The 24,056-nt window shown below is 48.5% G+C and overlaps 1 protein-coding gene across 1 annotated transcript in view; it reads right to left on the reverse strand.

Moving 5' to 3' along the window:
* Window positions 1-24,056, reverse strand: part of CTCFL (CCCTC-binding factor like) — a 232,565-nt gene that overhangs the window by 83,980 nt on the left and 124,529 nt on the right. The gene's annotated exons all lie outside the window — the stretch shown is intronic.

The following is a 24,056-nucleotide window of genomic DNA, read 5'->3' on the forward strand; positions in this document are numbered from 1 at the left end:
GAGAGAGAGAGAGGGGGGGAGAGAGAAAGAGAAGAAGAGAGAGGGAGATAGAAAGAGAGAGGGAGAAAGAGAAGGAGAGAGAAAGAGAGGGAAAGAGAAAGAGAGGGAGGAAGAAAGAGAGGAAGAGGAAGTGCTGACACTGCAGACCCAGGCCTCACTGCTCACCTGCAACCACCAGTGTGTCTCCAACCACGTGCTGGTACACACTGCAGTCCCCCAGGTCCCTCATCTGAAACATTTGCCAGAGACATGAATGACAGAGTCCATACAGTAGCACACGCCATCCGCACTTGCCCGCACCTGCGCACACAGGCTTTTGCACCCCAGCCCCCCCCCCCCGCCGCCCAGCCGAGATTGCCCTCCCCTGCACAACCAGGCCTCTCTGCTCACCTTCCACCACCGGCGTGTCTCCAAGAGGGCCCACCACGTGCCACTGGGAGCCCCAAGCCCGAGGCCCTCAACCATGGCACCCTCAAATCATGCAGCCCTGCACCGAGGGCCACCAGGTCACACACTTGATTCTGGGTCTTGATTTTGCTATGGCAGAGATCATATTAGTGCACCCAGCCTCATCGCAGGCTGCACACCCGCTCTGCACTAGAGGTGCCACTAACTCTGTGAACTGTGAGGCGATGCCACGTGTCGGTAGGCCTGCACTGCCCGCTGGCTCAGGCCTACACTGCGGTCCAGCAGGGCTCACACCAATGCCACCATTCCGGACCGCCTGGATGGCGCATCATCGCAGGCTGCACACCTGTTCAGCACTTTAGGTGCCCATACCTCAGTGCACCCAAAGACACCGTCCTGTGGCGATGTGCCTGTGCCTGCCGCAGTATATCCGGTGCCACCAAGTCGGTGCACCGCAAGCCATGGACACTTTATGATTGAGTCCCGTGGTGCGGACCCACCCCCTGCACAGAACACACACCAGGCAGCACCCACCACCACGGCTGCCTCCCAGGACCCCCACGATGAACACATGGCCTTCCATGAGCTGCCCTGCTCCTCTAAGTGGGCTGCGGAGGCTGTCCACGAGCTGTTGGAGGGCGTCGGAGTCGAAGGTGTGGTGGTCCTCTTCGTCATCAGAGAAGAGAGGTTGGGACTGTTCTGCAGGAAGTGTTGAATTTCCCTCTGCAATGTGAAGGGGAGATGCAGTTTAACATTGTGTTCACATGTATGTTGACACATTGTATATGTTTTCATTCGGGCTGAATGACAGTGTACATTGTAAATGTTTGTGGGGAGCTGCCTGTATGATGCGGGACAGTGGACATTTCAACATCACGGATGTGTGTTTGTACTTGTACATTGTCAACTCATATTTTCCTGCAATGCCATATGTGATTGGCCAGTTTCTGCACACAAGCGGCACCAGTTGTGTTCTCTGTTCTGTTGTGGATGTGTTGCGGACTGTGCCACATCGTTGTCAATGTTGAGGTGCTCTTCATGTGATGTGTGTGTGCCACATTTTGGGGGAGTCGCCCCTGCAGCTCTGATTTTGCTGCCCCTTATCCCTTCCATGCGATGTGCCTCTGACTTCTGTGCTTATACAGTGCTGGAATGCTGCATACTTGGGTGCATTGGTCTCTTGGTGGGAGTTGGGGGTCTGGGGCATGGTTTGTCAGCAGATGTGCTATGCTTACTTGTGCATGTGTGCCATTGTGCCTATCTCCGCCTGTCCCCCCAGTCCCTGGTCGTTACTCACCCTGTTGCTGTTGTGTCCGGTCCTGTTGAGCAGAGTCTGGGCCCCCCGTCTCCTGCCACCATCTTCCCACTGATGACTGTGGACACCATTTCCTCCATCTCGTCCTGCTCCTCCTGTGGCGCTGGACTGCCACCTCCAGTCTGCATTGCTGCCTTCCGGTTGGTTGCGGGTTTCTGCTTGGTTTTCGTTTGACATTATTCCAGCGCCTCTTGATCTCTTCCATTGTCCTCTTCAGCAGTCCGACTGCATTCACCTTGTCCACGATGGTCTGCCATATTCCATTTTTCGTTGCCAGTGACACAGTGGAGGTGACGAACAGTAGTTGATGGTGTTCTATCATTTCCGTTATCATGATCCTGTTTTCCTGCAGACTGAACCGCTTCTTTCTACTCTTCTTGTCCTTGCCCTTCCCTGACCCCGAGGTCCCAGGCTGGTCCTCTGGGGGGCTTGTGGGGTTCTGGTTGTCCTCTGTACTTGCCCCGGCTACCTCCATTGTGCTTCGCTGTTGTTTGGCTTTTGTATGTGGGTTTTTTCTACTTTTGTAGTGCTTTTTTCCGCAGATTTTTGTATTGCGATTTGCGTCATCGCCACTTTTTTCGCGTTTGTGTTTCGCACTTTTGCGGCGTTTCATTGATTTTAGCAAGTCCATTTGACGCGTTGTGGTGGGTTTATCGCATGGTGCCGCCATGTTGAGAATACCAAGTTGACACGGTGTTATTTTCCCGCGATAGACTGCGAGGTGAAGAGTTGCGTTAAGCTACTTTTGCGATAGTTATCCCACGTTCTTGAAAATATTCCCCACAGAGTTTAAGTCAATAGTGGGTACACATTGCTATTCAAGGCAGATGTTCCACTTTGATAGAAATTTGATCCATAAGTGTCCAACGCCCCAGTTTCTGAGCTTCTGTTTACAGTAGTTCTGACCAGGTATCTCCTCACCTTCTGATGTAATGCACGGAGGTAATTTTGCCTGTTCAAATGTTTAAGGAATACATTTTTAAGAGAAGTGAAACACCTGCAGCAGCTGACAGCTCACCTATGGCTCCAAGATCTGTTTGTGGAAGTGTTTCTCCTGATATGACCATTTGTCTCCTGTAGTAAGATGCTCCAGTTGTGTCCACAAACCTCTAGAAAGGCAACTGTGTCACAAAAAACGTGGTTCCACGGCCTGGAAGCCTTGCCCTACTGTAGTAGTGCTGTGAGTTATTTATGTCTGGTAGTAATAGCGTGCCATTTTCATTGTTTTTATTTATTGCTATTTATACATTCTTCGGGGCACGTGGAAGCCCTGCGTGCTCCTTATTCACTATGTGCTGTGTACTTACACATGGTCCTCGCGGTTACTGGGCGGTGGTTGAGGATTCCAGATTAGTTCCTTGATGGGCTGGAGTCCCGACTAGCCAGTCAGGGTGTGCCTTCAGCCACAGTTGAAATTGATACTTGTATAGCGCACTACTCACCCACAAGGGTCTCAAGGCGCTTGTACGAATACCGCTGTGGAACCCATCCTGGCTTTCCCTGTGAGGTGTCCACTCCTGGGCACCCCCAAGGTGGAGGCCAGGCATCCTTAGCGTTGTGGGGGCCGTTGTGGAGATTAAGCAAGCTATTGCCCAGAGTTGCAGAGTGGGACTCCATGATTGGAATGGCACCGAGGCGAGAATTATCAGGTCCGTGGAATTTTGAGCCCAAGACCCGCCGAGGCGGGGAATTGAACCCTGGTCCCGGGCTAGACCTCTGCATCAGGGTCTGCCGCTCTAATCATTGAGCCACACTTCTCCACAGTTGAAGAATAAACTTTGTTGTGAACTGCGGTCATCGGCTCGGTCCCTTTCTTCAACACCTACCCACACATTATGTATCGATGTGCACTAATTCAAAGCTGACCTCAGAGTCGGCGTCCCTCAGGCCTTGTTCGGCTTAAGGCTTACCTCTTTACACTGAGATTCAAGTTCATCTTGTATGGGCTTCATTCGTTGAGACAGAATGGAATAAGAGGAATGCACAATGACTTGATGCCTGGGAGGGATTTATAAACCTCACTGAGCACACTGTCTTGCTTCAAATTTGAGTGCTATGAGGATCAGCTTGCATGCTCATTCTTCTAATGGGTACATCTTGTCTACTTGTGAGTGAAGTGGGCCCAAGAATATAAGGTCCTGCACAGGCACCAGGGAGAATTTACCTACAATAAGTAACAGGATATGATTGACAACTAATCCAAACCAGCACAGGGAGGTAGCGTGGTGGTAAGGGTGGGGGTGCCGGGGCTAAAGATTCAGAGCTCAGTCAAACAACAGACACAATAACTGTCCAGACCAATGCTTGTCTTAGTAAAACTACTTAAACGTGACATCAAAATGAGATTCTACACACAGTAAAAGTAGTATTAGTAAAAGTATAGCATTCCACTAAATATGACTGCAAGTACACACACCAACCACACTGTTAAAAAAAATGGCGACAGTTCCCACACCAGCACATTGTTCTAGCATAAATTCTTTGGTTCTCACACCACTACAGGGTTCTAGCAGCAAAAGGGAGATCATGGGTAGGAACAGGCACATATTTAAGTTCACTTATTGACTTGTACAAGCAGTTACTAAGTTGTGTAACCTTTGAGTCAGTTCAGTTTGTATCGTCTAAAGAGTTCACATTGGCAATCGTTAATCCTTCTAATGTGCATATCTAATGTTTGATATCAAAGCAGAGTGTCTCAGACTTTTATTACAGGTGTTGTGGTACCTTTCCGAAGGACATGTTTGGCGCTGGCAATTATAAAGTCTGCACCTGAGCCATTGAGGGCGGGTTAGCAGGCAGCGGCCATTCCTCTTATATCTCACCCCTGAAGAAGAACACCACAGCAGGCCTTAGCGGTGGTCACTCATCTTCGACAGGTGCAGCCTCCAAACCAATGGTGGTCGGGCTGGCCTCGCAAGACTCGAAGTATGTTGGGGCATCAGTGTTAGAAATGGGATTTCTGGTTGGCTGAGGCTTGCGCCAAAGCCAGGCAGAAACCACCACTCTAGTCAGGGCAAGGAAGTTACACGCCAAAGATAACCCCTGCTCACCCCCTTGGTAGCTTGGCACGAGCAGACAGGCTTATCCCTGAGGCGATGTGTAAAGCGTTTGCGCGCGCACCCAGCAACAACACCCAAGGCCCACCACAAAGGAAACTCCACACAAGGTATTCTATAAAAATAGCCTTTGTATTATACACAACACATTAGATAAAAACACATACTCTACAATGTGCCAACAGGCACGGGCAGAATTTACAAGGGATTATATATACAGGGGACAGGGCCACATGGACCACTGTCAGGAATTAGCACTTAGAACATAGCACAAATCACCAATAGTAAACGTAGAACATAACACAAAGTAACTGTAGAGCACAACCAGTCTCTACTGGCGCAATAATGACCTCAGCGTCATCACACTAGCATCAGGTATAAAACCTATCCTGTATCTATCACAGGGGCATAAATCACATTATGCAATTCTCGCAAGTCTAACGCCTTAGACCTAGCCACCTAAGTATACCTCCACTAGGGGCGTACATAACACAGGGAAGTACATTCTCCCTACCATCAACCTACGCAGGTAAAACAACCTCCTAGGCAGAAAAGACCACATTTAGAGGTACACAACACAGGGTGCGCAAAACATGCTATATACAGTACATTTCCTAGCACCCAAAAGCATGGACACAGGGTGCGCAAAACATACTACACTGTACATTTCCTAGCACCCAAATCACATCAGAGTCCAGGTTGCGCCAGAACCTAAACGTAGCAGCTGCCCACTACTTGCTGGGCAGCTGGGGACAAAGCAGGGCCTAAACGCTGCAGCTGGCACTAAGTGCTGCGCAGCTGGGGAAGGCACATAGTAGGCAGGGGCTCTCACTAGCCCCTGAGACAATATCCAACGTTGGAGCCACCTAGGCTCGAAAATGACATGTCCCCCATGGAGCGCACGGGCTCCTAAAATAATGGTGGTCCAATATAGAAAAAGGGGCTTGCCCCAAAGTACTGTGGGGCGCACTGGTGCTCTCTGGGCAAACCATGCTGGGTTGGAGCCTCTCTGGCTCAAGGCAATTCTGTCCCCACATCGCTAGGGCCACCCGGGGCTCTAGAAATACAATACGGACCCTGCCCGCCTCGTTGGAGCCTCGGGGCTCGAAACATCAATCGTTGGAGCGGCCCACTGCAGACGGGGCCGCTCGGACTATGTGCCTCATCTGGCACACACAAACAGGGGAGGGCATGTTGGAGCGGCCCACTGTCAAGCGGGGCCGCTCAGCACCGGCACTAGTGCCTTCACCTCGCCCCCTCCCCCTAGGCAGCCTCACTCACCGGCTCTCTCTCTCTCTCTGCCCGGTCCCGCTTCTGGGACCGGGACTTCCGGCACTGGCGATCATGGCGGGGGCTCTCTCACCACATGAGAGCTCCGCCCCTGGAGGCGCCGGTCTTCGCCCGGTCCCCCATCTCGGGACCGGGACTTCTCTGGTGGAGCCTGCAAGGCTCCGGGGACAATGGCGGCACTTCCGCTTCCGTCCCGCGGCCCCGCCCACAACCAGGCGGGCCGCGGACTCGGCGGCCGTTTTTACATGCAGCTCGGGCCGCGGCGGTAATCTCTTTGGCGGGCAAAGTGCGGGGTGGGCACCCGTCATTTTTACATAACTCCATAAGCGGGGTAGGCACCCGTATCCCTCCTGAAGCACGAAGACGCAGGGTGGGCACCTGCGTAGAATTAACGCAAAGGCAGCGGGGTGGGCACCCGCAAGACCAGCATTACGGGGGAATCCCTACGTCGGGATTCCCTCGGCGGCGATCGCAGCCCAGCGCCGCCAAGGCCCACATGTTCCTCCTTCCTGGGGTAAAAGATAGCGCTTTTCAGGCGCTAGGTCACAAGTCCTGGAGGCATAAAGAAAGGGAGCAAAAATCTCCCAGCAAAGAGGCCTTTAAAAGGTAAGGGGCAATGGCAAAAAGAATAGTCCCAGAAGTCCTTCAGCCTCCAGGGAATCCAGGGGCTGGGCAGGGCCCAGGGAGGCAAGCCTTCCCCTGGGCCCCAGCAGCAGCGCGCCCCTGGTCGATTCAAGTGCAGAACAAGAACATTTTGTAAGGGGACACAGCCCCTTTTTATACACCAAATCCCTTTGTTCTGGGTTCAGGGTGAGGGGGAAAACCAGTCGCAGCTGGTTGGAGAGCACCCTTGATGTGCTCAGCCCCTCACTCTATTCACTGGCAGGGCTAGGGTCGTCAGTCGCACCACAGGGGGCGGGGCCAGCATTGTGTGTGGAAAACCCTGTCCTATTCAGGACCCAGGTGTACTCCTCCCACCCATCTAGCTGCTGATCTCCCCATTCACCACTGGGTGACTCATCCTGACTCTGGGGAATCCCTAGCCCATCACATGACATGATCAGCCAATCACGCGACAGACACACTGCACACAGAAGTGCCCACTTCTAGAAGTGGCACTTCCACACTAGGTACATGCACGCCGCACACATCATCGCGCAGCATTCACTCCCACGAGTCCGCACATACCAAACTCGGGCCTGCACACCCCACGCATCAGGAACTACTAGGGACACATACATTCCCCATGCATTCCTATGGGAGGGCAGGCCTATCTCACCACATGCACTCAGAGCGCGCACGCACTTTACCCTGGGACACAGGGAAAGTGCGCATAAACCAAAAAATCACCACACCAAGTCACCAATAAAAAGCAAAAAGTTCAGGGGTGAACCTGCCAGAAGGGCCAAGTCCAACAATCAGCAGCACAGATCCCTTTGGTCATGTTGCGATGATCCTGGACAGTGCGCTCTCTTGGAAGGCTGTCAATACTTCGCACATTTTGCCATATAAATCATGCAGGGGGGCCGGGTACCCCTCATAGCTCAGATACGCTTTGATTACACTCCTGCATCAAATCAATTCTCTTGGGTGCTCAACAAGCCTGGAACATGGCTGAATTTCCCCTTCTAGCAGTCTTTCCTGCAATGCCAGGCGCACTAATTCCCTCTCTGAGCAGATGTGCAGGATTCCAGGCGTTAAGCGGACACACAGCTCTCCAGTGAGTTGCGTAGACTGCAGTGGATGTCCCCTCTCCTCTGGGAGAGTAGCTGTCAGGCACTCTCCATCCCTAAAAGCTCTTCAAGTATTCTGCATTGCACTCTCTTTTTTGGTGAAGAAGAACTTGGAACTGGATAAAATTGGGATAGTTTGGGTCCTACCTCTATACTGATTTTCCAGACAGGGGATGTTGATCCATTGTTCAGAGATTAATTGTCTGCCTGCAAGGAAGACACAATCTTTGAGTAAGGTGTTGTGTGTTTATAGTGACCATGCTGGCTACAAACCAGAGTATCCAAAACATGAGCAGAATGAAGTGTGAAGACTCAGCGACAAGCTATCAGCCTTCCTGAAGTGGCACCCAGGGAATGACAAAAGGGGCAGGCCCTGCCAAGAAGCTTCCCTACCCCTAACAAGAAAATCTGCTGACTCAACTCCATCTGCCTACCAATAACCGCATGGCGGTACTGAGGAAGGTCTAATCAGCAATTCCCAGCTAAAAAGTCTAATGTCTAAGTATCGCCTTGTCTCCATCTTTCAACACTACTGTGTCTGCAACTCCTCCCTTCAACACACACATGCACACACACACACACATGATGTCATCAAAAAGGCCAGTGTCCACATGTATGCAGAACTCTACATGAGTGCATATGTTGGCACAATATTCCATCTGAACAATTAGAAAGGACTGTTCAGTCGATAAGATCAACAAAAACCGATATGCTGCCACCACCGCTTTATGTCAACAAACCAGAACATGGACAGTAGTTTAAATCAAGACAGAGGGCATGCTTGGTGCACCTCTCCAGATCACAGAAGGGGTTCTGGACCAGAGAATTCTTAACCAGAGCCACTGGAATTATGCTAGTGTGCGGCTGCAGCCTTTTTCACACAATAAAGGATTTGCAGCATTGGCCACATAATCCATTATCTGCTGCATAATCTGCAGTTTTGAACAAAAACACTTTTTGCTTCTAGCACAAGTAGTTCAAAAGTTACTTAAAACACAGCAACATCTCTTGCCGCGCAGTGGATGCCCTTTGCAAAGGTTGACTGGCCACCTCTTCTGTTGTTTATTGCTATGTCTGGGTGTTGAGCCGGTACTAATGAGGTGCAACATATGCCCAGATAATGTAAAGTGTAAAAATAAGAAAATAATGAAGTAATACCATCACGAAATGTGCTACATTATGCGGCACGATTTGGCTTTTCTTGCTGCTCAATGTAGTCAACCGTGCCACATAATTTGGTCCTCCGCAGCCCCATAATTCCCGTGGCCCTGCTGTTAACTAACGCACTTAGGCCTCAGCACACAGGCTTGATTAGTGTGTTAGCTGGGCCAAAGAAAAGTCACAATATCAGTTTCACGTGAAGTCAGGCCACTCAGGAAAGGGGTTCAAGTCCGTTTACTCATCCCATCAGATTTAATGAAGGTAGTCGCTGTGCGGGTTGCAGGTGAGATTTGGATTCTTTGATGGAGAACTCCAGATTGAAAAGCAATCAGTGCACTGCATGTGGCCCAATACTAGCTGATGTGAGTGTTCCTTCACAGCCATTCAATGGGGCAGAGGGACACATGACCTCCCAATCAGCAAAAATGCTAAGCACATATATGTGACCTTCTTTAGGACCCAAGAGGTCAAAGTAAGACCAAAGGACAATGAACTGGAAAGGAGTGCATCCCTCCATAAAATGCAGGTACTTGAAAATATGCATCCGGCAAGTCCGGGAACACCCTCCAGTCCTCGTCATCCAAGACTAGCGGAACTTGCATGAGTGTCATCATTTTGAACTTGTCCTCGTGGAGGAAAAAGTTCCATACTCAGAGATCTAGAATTGGCTGCAGACCGCCATCTTTTATTTGAAGCTAGGAACTAACATGAGTAACCCAAGTGCATCCACTCCGCTTTTGCACAAATCAATCATGCCCTTGGCGATGGAACCTCCCTGGATAGCATTTAAGCCTGTCCACTGAAACCAAGGGGAACACTGAAAGTATAGAAGGAGGAGCATCCAGAAAGTGTAGGTTCTGACAAACTTGAAAAGTCTGCAGGACCTACTGGTCTGAAGTTATCGAACGTCAGAGGGACAGAAAATGTCAAATTTGACCCCCACTGGACGCTCATGTTGGGCCATGGGGAACTGAAGTGGTTTTGTTGCAGCATTAGGTTTTGGAGAAGGAGGGAGAATACTGCTGCTGTTGTTCTCTCCCTTTTAAACCGATTTTGCCCTAGAGACAAGAAAGTTCTGCTTGGACTGCTGCATAGGATGCGGTGGTTGTCAGATAATGAGGGCAGCAGAGAAACCTCAAATTCCCCATAATGCTCGTGGAACTGATGTGCTCGGGAGGCAAAACCAAAAGAACACATTGGTGCATTAGTATTTTATACTTCCCCCAGGCAGAATCAGCTTTGTCGCCAAAAAGTCGGCTTCATCAAAGCGAACATTCATCAAGAAAGAGTGACTGCCTCCTGAAAGTCCAGTAGAGTGTATTCAGACATCTGCAAATGGTGGCACTTCTTAACCCTGCAAAAGGAACAGAGTTTGTGGAATCCAGGCGGGAATTCAAAATTATAATGCCTGTGTCTTGTCTGTCCTTAACTGTTTGTGCAAAGGACACTTAGAGATCATCTGGTAATGCAATCAGAAGAGCCTGTGTAATCTCCCTAAAGGGGTTGCAGTAGTGGCCCAGAAGGCAAGAAGCATCAAAGGAATGCAGTGCCAAACAGCCAGAAGTAAGACTTCCTTGCCTATGGCATCAATCTGATTGACTCTCGAAGAGAAGGGCTTAGACCAAGCTGCTAAGATAAGATCAACTAGAGCAACACAGAAGGATAAAAGAAGCTCAGAAGTGGAGGGCCCCTGCCTAAGGAGTTCTGTAAGTCTCCGTAGACTGAAGATGGAGTTCTAACACTTCTGGGATCTCCTAATATCACCAGCAAAGGAAGCACTCCCTTCAAAAGAGGGTAATATGGTGTCTCAAGAGCCGACTCAGGCAAGGTCTCAAGATCACTGGCATTCTGTAAATTCAGTTTAAGCATCAGCGTAGTGTGGATGGTGTAAGCTGCCTGCTTCCTCAACCTCAGACAGAACTATGTGGGGCATCTAAATAGCATCAGAGCCAAACAGGATTCCATTCTAGCAAACCGCTGGTGTCAACAAGGTGGAGCTGCTAGGTATTTATCTTCAATTCAGGGTCTGGCTTTAGTAATGATGCAGTGCTATGGGGTGCACTTTCACAGACGAAGAATCCAAATCCTGCATTTTCGGTATTGACAATCCTGAGCTGGAGTTGGTGGAACAATATCCAGGGAGGGCTTTTGTAGAGTTGCAGAGAAATGACTCAGCGCAGAGGGTACATGGGGCAGATCCTGAGCAGGGCATTGGATGCCAGAGGATGACCTGCCAGTTAAAGCATGTCTCGGGGTGCGTGACAGCTCAGTGAGGAAAGAAGATATACTAGAGCAGTGGTTCCCAAACTTTTGACTTCTGGGGACCCCCACTTAATCATTACTGGAAGCCGGGGTCCCCAACTTAAACATTATTCCCGGCCTAAGCAATGTTGATGATTTGAACGACAAAACAATACACAAAAATACAAAAAAGCATTCATGAAACAAAAACACGAATAACACATTTTATTTAATTAGAAAACATAAATAAAGAAGAAATCAAAATGTAATTTTAATAGAATGGTTGGAGCTTTTCTAAATTCAATTGAGGACGCTCATCATCCATACTATACTATATTCAGTTTGATGCACTTGCACTGCTCCTGCAAATCAATCTGAGGATACTAATTTAATTTTTAGCCTACAGTTTCAAATTACTTCACATTTACAGTATGTTTTAAAATGTTCAATTGTACATTTAGCCTCTTTATATATCTACACTTTATTGATCTGTTAATATTATTCGATTTACAAAGTAGTCGCGGACCCCCTGGGGAGGCTTCGGGGACCCCCAGGGGTCCCCGGACCCCAGTTTGGGAACCACTGTACTAGAGGGAGTGTGAGCTATATTAAATGTCTGCAGCCTTGTCTCTATTAAAGCAGCCACTGGCCGCAGATTAGAAGTGGTCTGGGAACCTTCGGGCAATTTAGAAGGGCTCTGAGGAAAAAGACGAAGCCAGAGGCGGATCCTGTCAATGTCAATTACGTGATCTCTGTCGTGAATGAGAGAGTCAGGAGGCTGAGGAATCTTGTTTGTCTTTCTTATGCTTCTTTTTGGACTTGGACTTCTGCTTTCCTGACTTGTGAGAACTGGAGTGGAGCCGGTCTGGTTTCTTGCGCTTGGGCAAGTAAAGTTGCTCGCTGATCACCTGCACGTGCATCAGGGAGCATTTTCTGCAGTCCTTGGAGGAGTGTTCAGCCACCAGACACAACAGATATTGTCTGGGTCCTTTGCTAACATTTTCTTCCAAACTGCACAACAATGTTTCAAGCCTTTAGTCCTTGGTGGTAACATCCTAGCATCACACCTCAGATAGTTTCTAGGTTTGAAGGAAAATGTCCAAAACGGGTAGGAGCAAAGCACTGAAGGCCCGGAAAAAATTTACTGACAAACTTGTGCAGGGGTTGCACCTGTACGCGACTCTGTGTCGTCAGGTATAGTGGAGGAAGGAGCCATGATTGATGCCAATGGAGCCACCTAGAGCTAAACAGGAGTGAGAGAATTGGCTCCATATTTTGAAATCAACATATTCTAGCACATTAGAAATGCAATTTGGAACATAATTTAATACAAGTAAAATACATACATTAGAAATGACTTACAAAATGTGTGAATACATTTTAGTAGAATAAGTAAATAAAACCAAACCATATTGTAGAGTGACAAATGTAGATGTGAAAGATGCTATTAGAAATGATTCATTGCAATTGCATGTATTTTAACATTTGCCCCAAGCAACTATACTTTAGCCTGTGCACCGAATGGGCCCAAAGCTTCCTTTTCGACCTTTGCTCATAGTAAAGTGTTTCTTTGCAACAGCCTAACATTGATGTCATCTTAGAAATGTGCTGACTTTAGTATTATGTTCAACTCGCTCCTATCACCCCATATTAGATCATTTCCACTAAGAATAATAGACTTATTGAAACTGTAAAGAATAAATGGTGATGAAGACTAAAAATGTTGCTTTAATATTAACTTGATATATGTTTTCACATTTGCTGACTAGCCTTTGTTTCGGCGTTGAAACTCCTTATGCATCTTTAGCTTAGTTTAGAGGATTCTCATGGGAACCATCCCTCATGTAACAATTATGTTAGAGCACTGTATCAATCCAGATGATGAGAGTACAGAGTTACGAGCTGTTTGTACATCGACGGAAGGCGTCATCAAACAATCAATACATGTATTAAAAGGTTATAATAATGAGTGTTCCTAGCTAGTTAGACAACACACTTCTACTTTCCCTCTTACCCGTCCGGTAGTCTCGCTGCTGGATTTCTCCTTTGCCTGAGACCCTTCTTCATGGAGAGCTAATTTTCTTTAGATCTCTTGAGGTGACTTCCTTTACTGATTTGCAATGGATGCTACTGTACAGATCGCTACTCTAAACAGTTGCTACTGCAATTGTGGGGAACTCTGCTGAGTTTTCCAGAACTACTCTTCAGGAGGGGTTCGTCTTTTATTTACAGCTCTTTTCCAACAGAGTTCTTTATGGGTTCTTATCCAGAACCGATCTTTTAGTTAGCTTATTGGGATTCTTTATGGAACATATCTCTTGATTGCTAATTTCTAATCTCTTTAATATTTCTGTAAATTACTAAACTGAAAAAAGATATCTGAGATTCTAACCTATGGATAAACAAAGCGTTCAAAGTAAGTTTATTGTTTAGTTAATTAAAACCTTAACAATATTACAAAATAAAAGAACATATAAAACCATCGATAAAGTCTGCCAATTTTTAAAACAAAGCATCAGTTTGTTGCCGATCAATACATTAATAAAAAACTGTTGATTAATCATTCTCGAATTGTTACCCAGAATCCCAATCTATTTACTTCGCTGGAATACCAACCATTTCAGCTGTTCATGGTTCAATATGCTGACCTGGTATGTGGTTAAAAATTTAAGTCATTGGCATAACTTATGAGGAGGCCTGATTACCACCTTCTAATTGGATACCTTTGAGGCAGTTTTGAGGGCCTGTTCAAAAGAGTTAAGGAATTTGATCAATTTACAGTTCAATTGAGGATCCAAGGGGTCTAGTCCTGTAATTATTGCAGCTCTACAGGTCCTGATACATCTAGCATTTAAAGCTTTCCTAAGTAAAGTGACTCGTGCATTAGGAAGTTTAGGGCATGTGCAAATTATATGGACAAAATTCTCTTTATTGCTACCGCAAAGTCGGCATGATATAGACCCTTTGTGCACCCAGGTAGGCTGCTCCGCAATAGACGGTAGTTTCCCAAAGCGTATAGCCATCTATTGTCTCTTTAAATAAATTGACAAAGTAATGCTCAAGTAAGGTGCCGATGCAAGGGTCTTGTAGTTGTTAATCACCATACAGGCATGCGACTTTGAATTGAAGATGTTTTTATCAAATAGCAATGAATGGAATTTCTCTGATTTGTTTATTACTTGCTTAAAGGACTGATAGGGCAGGTTATTTTTCCACAGCTCGGTCGTGAAGGTAGTTATCAGGGATTTATAAAGATATTGCTTATGCAGTGATTTTTTATCCTCATCCACTTCTGTCCAGAGGGCTTTGTTAGTTGGAGAGTTTACCATGTTCTGTTTCAATCGGTACCACAGCTTTGTTGTAAAGTACATTCTCCCTATTGTTTCGTTTAAAAGACCAAATTTGAGTCGAATCTGGGCGGCAAAGTAGACTGATGGATCTGGAAGACATTTTTATAGGATGAAATTAATCATTTATTTAAAAGGTCAGAGTCTTTGCTGTGTAGAGCGGACCTAGTATACGTTAGCGTTGGAAGCATTTTGGCCGCCATCACCACAAGCAAAGGTTTGCATGACGGCCTCTTCAATTTTTTTGCCAGCGTTATAAAGACAAATGTTAGTGCACTGGTTCTCTGTGACTAATAGCTTTTTTGCTCTAGATGGTTTTGTCTGTTATCTAAACCCCCAGGTATTTATAACTTGTTACTTCCTCTATGTGGTTGCCCTCCAGCCAGATATTCTGCTTGATTCTTTGATGATTACCGATCAGCCTTGTTTTAGTTTTCGATGTATTTATTTCTAATTTATTAGATGAAATATATCCCAACAATTTATCGAGAGCTCTTCGGAGGCCGGTCTTAGTTTGGCTAATTAACACCACGTTGTCTGCATATGAGAGATGTGTTAGTAATAATTTACCTATTTGCAGGGGGTGGGAATTGATGCGGTGGAGCCTTTGAGCTAGGTCAGACATAAACAAATTAAGAAGATGCAGCGCCAATACGCAACCTTGTTTTAGGCCTTTGGTTGTAGGCAGCTTCCTGGATAGTCTAGAAGTACAAGTTACTTACCTTCGGTAACTATATATCTGTAAGAAACATTAGTTAGTTATAGATTCCTTACCTTAGAATTACTCCAGGCATCAGACTGGATCCGGAGTTTTTTCATCAGCAGTACCTCTGAGCGTCGGAAGATGACGTCGGTTGGCTCCGCGTCTGTCGTCGGCGTCGTGGTCGCCGGGATGAGCCACTTAGACGCCGCCCAGAAACGCAGAGCCATGCACAACACTGACCATTGGTGCACAAAATTATGGCCCTGAAAGGAGGTCCTTAACCCTAGAAATCAATTTGCAGAACGGGGAGGATGGGTGGGGCGGTAAGGAATCTATAACTAACTAATGTTTCTTACAGATATATCTCTACCAAAGGTAAGTAACTTGAGCATCCGAAAGAAACTCGTTAGTCATAGATTCCTTACCTTAGAATAGATACCCCAGCAATACCAACCCCGGTGGTGGGTCTGCGAACCAAGATCACACCAGAAAGTCCTGGAGAACAGAACGGCCAAAGAAGCCGTCTCTCCGGACATGGCTGTCCAGGCAATAGTGTTTGGTGAACGTATGCAGCGATGCCCACGTGGCTGCCTGACAGATGTCATTCAGAGGCACTCCTCTTCCCAAGGCAGTAGTGACTGCCGTCGCCCTGGTGGAGTGAGCGCATAGCCCGACTGGAGGCTCCCTTTTAGCTAGAGAATAACAAGCCTTAATACACAGCATGACCCATCGAGAAATGGTGCGTTTGTGTACGGCCCGATCCTTCTTTGCACCCACGTAGCCAACAAAAAGTTGATCATCCACCCGGAACTGTTTTGTGCGATCCAGATAGAAGGAGAGCGCACGCTTTGGGCCCAGACGGTGGAGACTCTCTTCTTCCTTTGAAGGATACGAAGGCGGAAAGAAGGTGGGCAAAGTAATGGTCTGCCCGATATGGAAGGCAGTGACCACCTTAGAAAGAAAGGATGGACGGGTCTTGAGAACCACCTTGTCCGGATGAACCGACAGGAAAGGAGGTTTTGAAGAAATAGCCTGGAGCTCACTCACTCTTCTAGCAGAAGTGATGGCTACCAGAAAAGCGGTTTTAAGAGTCAGAAGGCGTAAATGACAGTTATGCAGTGGCTCAAAGGGAGCACACATGAGAAAGGTTAGTACAAAGTTCAAGTCCCACTGAGGCATAACAAAGGGGATTGGAGGAAAAAGATGTGTTAAGCCTTTTTTAGGAAACGGTTAACTACCAGAGACTTGAAAAGAGAAGGCTGATCTGGCAACCGAAGGAAAGCAGAGATGGCTTAAAGATAGCCCTTGATAGTGCCCAGAGCAGAGCCCTGCTGGGCTAAAGAGAGAAGAAACAAGAGTACTTCAGAAAGATGGGTAGAAAAGGGATCCACAGCCTTTGCTGTGCACCATGCCACAAATTTGTTCCACCTACAGGCGTATACTGTCTTAGTGGAGGGACGCCTGGCTGCCAAGATTACATCACAGACTTCAGGAGGCAGGTCAAAAGACGTCCGCCGTTCAATCTCCACACAAGGAGGTGGAGACTGGACAGGTTCGGGTGGAGGACCGTCCCCTGCTGCTGCGACAGAAGATCCTCCCGAAGGGGCAATCTGAGCAGAGGATACCAGACTCTTCGTGCCCAATCCGGAGCCACAAGAATGACTTGGGCCTGGTCGCGCCTGATCTTCTTCAGCACTCTGGGCAGAAGTGGTATAGGTGGAAAGCCGTACAACAGACAGCAACTCCACTCACGACGAAAAGCGTCGCCGCCTTGGAAATTCCAACATGCAGAATTGCTGACGTTGTGCGTTCTCTTCGGTGGCGAATAGATCTAACCAAGGCTCTCCCCACTGTCGAAAGAGACCTTGCACCACCTCCGAGTGAAGATGCCATTCGTGATCCATCATGCACCTGCGGCTAAGTTCGTCCACCCTGGCGTTCAGAGAACTGGCCAGGTGTTGAACTACCAAGGAAATGCCCTGATGTTTCATCCATGTCCAGAGGCGAAGGACCTCCTGACATAGGGTCCACGACCCCACCCCGCCCTGTTTGTTGCAATATCACATGCCGGTGGGGTTGTCCGTGAACACCTGCACTACTCTTCCCTGGACTGAGGGAAGGAATGCCTTCAGTGCAAGACGAATCACCCGAAGCTCCATAAGGTTGATGTGAAGCCCGTACTCCGCCGGAAACCAGAGTCCTCTGATCTCAGCCTCTCCCATGTGGCCGCCCCATCCCAGAAGGGATGCGTCCGTCACCACAGTGGGGTCTGGTTGGGGAAGGGAGAGGGATCTGCCATTGATCCAATCCTGGATCGTGAGCCACCACTGCAGTTGTTGAGCAATGCCCACCGAGAACTGGACGCAATCAGACAGATTCTTCTGATGCTGCGCCCACTGGAACTTCAGGTCCCACTGCAGAGCCCACGTATGCCACCCGGCATATTCGACCAGCAGGATCGAGGAGGCCATGAGGCCCAGCAGCCTCAGGGTCATTCTGACCGAAACCCAGGACAGAGGCTAAAAGATCGGAATCATAGCCCGAATATCCCAGACTTGCTGTTCAGGGGGATAGACCCAAAACTGCGTCGTGTCAAGAGCCGCTCCGATGAAGAGGAGCATCTGAGAGGGAATCAGGTGCGACTTTGGCACATTGATGAAGAACCCCAGCAAATGCAGGAGGTCGGCCGTAGTCTGAAGGTGGGAGACGACTGCCTGGGGGGAGCCCGCCTTCAAAAGCCAGTCGTCGAGATAGGGGAAGACTGAAACTCCTGATCTGTGCAGATGAGCTGCGACCACCGCCATCACTTTCATGAACACCCGAGAGGCGCTGGTAAGGTCAAAGGGGAGCACGGTAAACTGAAAAAGCTTGTGGCCTACCGTGAACTGTAGGTAACGCCAGTGGACCGGCAGGACGGGGATGTGAAAATAAGCGTCCTGCAAGTCCAACGCCACCATTTAGTCTTGCGGGTCGAGGGCAGACAAGACCTGAGCGAGCGTCAACATCTTGAACTTCTCCTTCCAGAGGAACCAAAATTAACGTCCCTGAGGTCCAAGATAGGGCACAGGCCCTTGTCCTTCTTGGGAACCAGAAAGTAGTGGGAATAACAACCATGACCTACTTTTAGGACAGGAACGCGCTCGATGGCTCCCTTGGCCAAGAGAGCCGTAACTTCCTGCTGCAGAAGGGCCAGATGATCCTCTGACATGTGGTGGTATCGCGGTGGCATGGCTGGAGGGGTAGTCTCAAAGGGGAGGGAGTAGCCCCTTCGGACTATCTGCAAAACACACCTGTCCGAAGTGATGGTGTACCAATGGGGGAGGTGATGGCGAATCCTGTCGCCCACTGGCGTTTGATGGGCCTGAAAGGTCGGACTAAGAGGGTTTGGAGGCTGCTGCAGAGGGGGGGGGGGGTTCGTGGACTGGCCCGCTCGCTGGCCCCCGGAACCACAACGGTTGTTTCCACGTCCCCGGCTGCGCAGAGGTTGGGTAACTTGCTGCGGCCTTGGGTAGGATGTAGCAAGGCACCCCTTCAGTAGCCACGAAAGGGGCAAAAAGCAGACTACGCCGGATGGGAGGAGAGGCCCAAGGACTTGGCCGTAGCCCATGAGTCCTTGAAGCGCTGTAGGGCGTTGTCTGCTTTGTCGCCAAAAAGGCGACGGCCATCAAAGGGCATGTCCATCAAGGTGTTTTGGACATCCCCTGAAAAGCCAGTGAACCTCATCCAGGCTTAGCGCTGAAGCGCTACCGACATTGATATGGTCCTGCCCAGAGAGTCGGCGGTGTTCAGCCCACAACTGATTTAAACTTTGCTGCATCTCTCCCGGCGGCAACAGCCTGGGAGAGCATTGCCCAGGCCTCCTCCGGACACTAAAGCAGCACTTGCGCCACCGTATCCCACACTGACTGCGAATAACGGCCCAAGAGACTTGCGGTGTTTACGGACCGCAGTCCTAAGCTGGCGGAAGAGAACATTTTCTTGCCATGGTGGTCCAGCTTCTTGGATTCCCTTTCCGGTGGAGCGCTAGGGAAGGCACTTTTAGAGGTGGGGGCTTGGACCACCAAGCTCTCCGGGGTGGGGTGTTGGGAGAGGAAAGTGGGGTCACCCGGAGCCGGGCGGTGGCGTTGGGCGATCATCCTGTCCACGGGAGCCCCTGTGTTGGGCCTGGACTACGTGCCCAAAAGGACGTCGGTGAGGGCCTCATTAAACGGCAGTAGGGGCTCCGAAGAGCTTGCTGCCGGCTGAAGCACCTCAGTCAGGAGGTTAGTCCTGACCGCCACCGTAGGAAGCTCGAGGTTGAGAGCCTCGGCCGCCCTACGCAACACCACTGTGTATGACGCTCCCTCCTCCGTAGCCACAGTAAGAGGAGACAACATGCCAAGATCGGGTGAAGTATCAAGACCACTGGCATCCCCCAGCTCCTCTCTCCAGTCCTGCTCAGTATCTAGCTGGTCAGTTAAAGGGTCACCTGACCCCTCCCCGCCCTCCTCATCATCCTCTGGGTGCCACTGTTGTTGGAAAGGGACCTCAGGAGGGAACAGGGGCATGAAAACCCCACCCGGCACCGGATCCGGCGTCGTCCAGCTCCGACCGGCGCTGAACGCGGTAATGGTGCCGGAGGAAGCGGCACCGATGGAGGGGTAACAAAGTCAACCGGCGCCGATTCGGATCCAGGCCTGGATCCAAGGGGGGCCTGCGGCGCGGGAGCCGGAGCCACCAGCAGCGAAGACCTAGGCCCCCCAACTGAGACCGCGGGCTTGAAGGCGCGCCGGCGAGGTCTGTGCGCCCAGAGATGGCATGCATCGCTTCGTAGAACGTACGAAGCTGGGCGGGGGTTGCTCAAGGTCCCTGAAAGGGAGGGAAGCTCGGAGTCGACCCTTCGGGCTCCGCGCACTGAGCCGCGGGAGTCGCACCACCCACGTGCCTTGTCGGATCAGCTGACCGACGAGGAGAAGTCGAAGAGCGACGATGCTTCTTCGACTTCTCTTATGCTTCGACTTACCCGACCGAGTGCGAAGACTTCGATGATTTCAAACCGGAATGGTGGTGGCTCCGCGACCGGTGCCTTGACCTCCCTCTCGACCAGGACCTCGAACGGCACGGAGCCGACAGTCGGCGTTCAAGCAGCTTTCGGGACCGCTCCCGTAAAGCCTTCGGCGTCAACAACTGACAGTCGGAGCACGACTTGTGGTCGTGGTCACGCTCCAAGCAAAAGAGGCACAAGCGGTGTGGATCCGTCACCGACATTAATCGGCTACAGGAACCACAGGCCCTAAAACCGGGCATCCCTCGTGCACCTGTTCGGAGTCGGAGATTCGAAACAAGACGTCGACAAAAGTCGAGAAAAACGTAGTCAAAAAATGACTAAGGTACCGCTCTTCCCGGATCTGCGCTGCTGGCGCGGAAAAGAAAGAACTGACGTCAGCGCTCGAGGGCGGCGTCTAAGTAGCTGCCGCGACATCATCCCCGCGGCCACGACGCTGACGACGGACGCGGAGCTGACCGACGCCACCTTCCGACACGCAGGGGTACTGCTGACGAAAAAACTTTCCGGATCCAGTCTGACGCCTGGGGGTAATTCTAAGGTAAGGAATCTATAACTAACGTGTTTCTTTCAGATCCGTCACCCAACTTATTCGTATCCATGTTTGGGAATAGAATTGCAATACTCCTCGTAAAAGACTCATCGGGATTTTCCAGGCTCTCAGTTTTTACAATAGGAGGTGACGGTCTACACTGTCAAATGCTGCCTTTAAATCTATAAAACAAAGGTGAAGTTGTTGTTTCCTCCGCTTATATTTGTTTGCTATAAGTGAGAGAGCTAGGATGTTCGTGATCGTCCATATGCCCTTTCTGAAACCTGTTTGGTGAACTGGAATCAGGTTAAGCTTGTTTGACCATTCCTTCAGATCTTCCAGAATGAGTGAGGCATGGTATTTAACTTCCACGTCTAATAGGGCTATCAAACTATAATTCGATGGACTTGTTCTAATTCCTCCTTTAAAGATCGGTGTCATTATTGATCCTTGCCAATTCGGTGGAATGCAATTTAATAGCTCTATTTCTTTGAATAACATGGATAGATGCTCGCTCCAGAAGGATGGATCGTTCTTAAAGATGTCTTGAGGAATGCTATTAGGTCCTGGAGCACCGTCTCCTCTGCCTTTCCGTATTATACGAATTATTTTGTCAGCCGAATAAAAGGACCGATCTATCTTTACTTTGAGGGAACTGGTGCCATATTTGCTGTGTTTCTTTGTGGTTTCCTCAGTTTAATAGGCACCTAAGTCAGTCTTTACTGTTAGATTGTTCGTGCTGGCCTCTACTAGTTTACTAATATCAACTCCTCCTTGTATGATGTTTTCAGTTGGTTCTTTTAACCACCGCTAGTTCTTGGTGGGATTGGCCCTCCTGATGGATCGATGATAGATTATATAGAATTGTGATTTCTGTAAACTTGGTTGTTAGAAATTTAGCCCACTCATGTTCTTGTAGGTTTGAGGTTAGAGTATTCACTGGCCTGTTCAATTTATTTATCATTTCCCAGAAAGTGTTAGAGTTAGGTTTCTTAGCACAAAAGAGTAATTCAGACCAGAATTTATCATTGATATTTCTCTTTTCTTCCCATAGCTTTTTTTAAACGTTTTCCTCAACTGACATACATTGTACCAAGCTGTTTGATCGAGGTATGTTGTTTTTAACCTTCAGATGGCTTTTTTAAGTTCACGTTTCAGGGAGCCGTCAAATTGTTTGTGATTTTATTTTTTGTGGCCTGATGTTGTGTCCTGGGCATTAATGTTGTTAGTTCTATTGTAAAATGTACCCATGCTTGAATTTTATGTAAGACCTGGATTTCACATTCCGTATCAGCCTCTTTAATTTAATTTGACGCGCATCTATAGTTTTATTTGACCGTTTATCATCGATTGTATAGATGCTTCTCTTTATAGTGGGATTGACCTGGTGTTTGGGTAATTTTAAGTTGAAATGAATATGCTGATAAGAGTGGTCACCGTCACTCCTAGTTGTTTACTCCATAGAAAAATGGGAAAGTGATGGCATCAATGATAGTGAGATGGCTGTATAATCCAGTCTAGATTGCGTCTTTCCTCCATGGAATGTATGTTTGGGCAGAAAGTCGTCTGTAGTCCTGCTGTTTTTAACTCTCAATCCCAGAAACTTTAAAGCTTTTACCAAGCCTACGTGGTCCGGGGGTATCTTCTTTAGCTGGTATTGAAGTTGGACGTTCCATTATATGTTATCAGCTGCTAGCTTCTCATCTTCATCCGGGGTATAAATTAGATTGGAATTAAAGTTCCCTGTCAGTGCTATGTCCTATGAGGGATGTGTGCACCTTATGTCTGTAATTGTGGCAAATAACTGAACGATGTGGGCTTTTTTTTCTCCTTACTTTTGGATATTTATATGTGTTGATCAGCAAAACTGTTTTTGATATACCAGCGATGCATGAGGTAAGTTTAATTATTTGCACATTGGGTCCCGGAGAGACTATTGGTTCCGATTTGATGTTTAATGCTGTGGAGACATAGACTGTCGGGCCCCTTTTTCATAGTTTTTACTGCAGGTGAGGTATAATGTATATACCTAGCCAGGGGTAAGTTGTCCATTGCCCATGTCTCCTGAAGCGCTATTATGTCACATGTTTCCCAGTTCTGAGGGAGGCAGCCTTTTTCCAGCTATTTGTTTGGTCCTGTGATATTGCATGAAAGCAGATGAATGTTTCCCTTGTTAAGCTTGTCGCAGAGCCTTTCCATGAGTCAGTTACCCTTGTCTTTATTTTGTAGGTGGCTCTAATTCTGAGCACGGTGGAAAAGGTCCATCAACCTCTCTGGAGCCTGGAGGATTCCCCATGGTGCTATTTGTAAGTGGGTATATTTAAAGGTCTGAACCATTGAGGAGAGCCCTTTTGGGCTCCAGCAGGATCTAGTGCACCTTTCCCGAGATCCGGTCTGGCAGCTTGGAGCATTCAAAAAGTGCACAACTGCGCATAGATGTATGCCTCAGAAGAAACAGACAGGAGGAGAGAAAAACATGGCATAGGAAAAGCAGGGAAGAGGATAGAAAAAAAGGCAGAAGATGCCTTGGGGCTGGTGGGGATATAGGGGAAAGATAGAATCAGAGAAGGAAGAGAGAGAAAGAGAAAGCGAGATGAAAGGGCTCAGGGAAGGGAAAAAACAGAAGAGGGAGACATGAGACCAGATGGCAAGAGAAATTAGAAAAAACTTGAGAGGGAGGAGAGAGCATGAATGAAGAGAGACAGGAGGGGCAGATGAGATGGAAGATGAGTGGCAACATGACGTGGAGAGACATGCACTAAAAGTTGGAAAGACGAGAGTGAGGAGACACATAAGACAGGCGGGAAGAGAAAAATAGTAGATGCGAGACAGAGCAGGATAAATGGGAGAGGGAGAATAGGAGACTGGTGAGACAGGGCACTGAGACAGAGCAGGGAAAAGGAATGACACGGGAGCAGTGGGAGCTATATCAAGGCTTGAGGTACAGCAGGGGCAATGCAGAGGCAGTGATGTGGATATAAGAGAAGAGAGAGTGATGGAAGAGAAGATAGACAAGGCAGGGTAGAGGAAAGCATACAGCAGGAAAGAGACATCACAAGAAAGAGAGGCTTACAGACACAACGGAAGATAGAGAGAGAGATAAAAGAGGGAGACAGTGAGAGATTGAGGGGAACGGCAAAGTCAGTTAGACAAGTGATAGTGACAAAGAGAGAGAGAGAAAGGGAGACAGAGAAAGAGAGAGACAGACAGACAAAGAGAGAAGGAG

Source organism: Triturus cristatus, chromosome 7, assembly GCF_964204655.1.
Source record: "Triturus cristatus chromosome 7, aTriCri1.1, whole genome shotgun sequence".
Classification (NCBI taxonomy): Eukaryota; Metazoa; Chordata; class Amphibia; order Caudata; family Salamandridae; genus Triturus; species Triturus cristatus.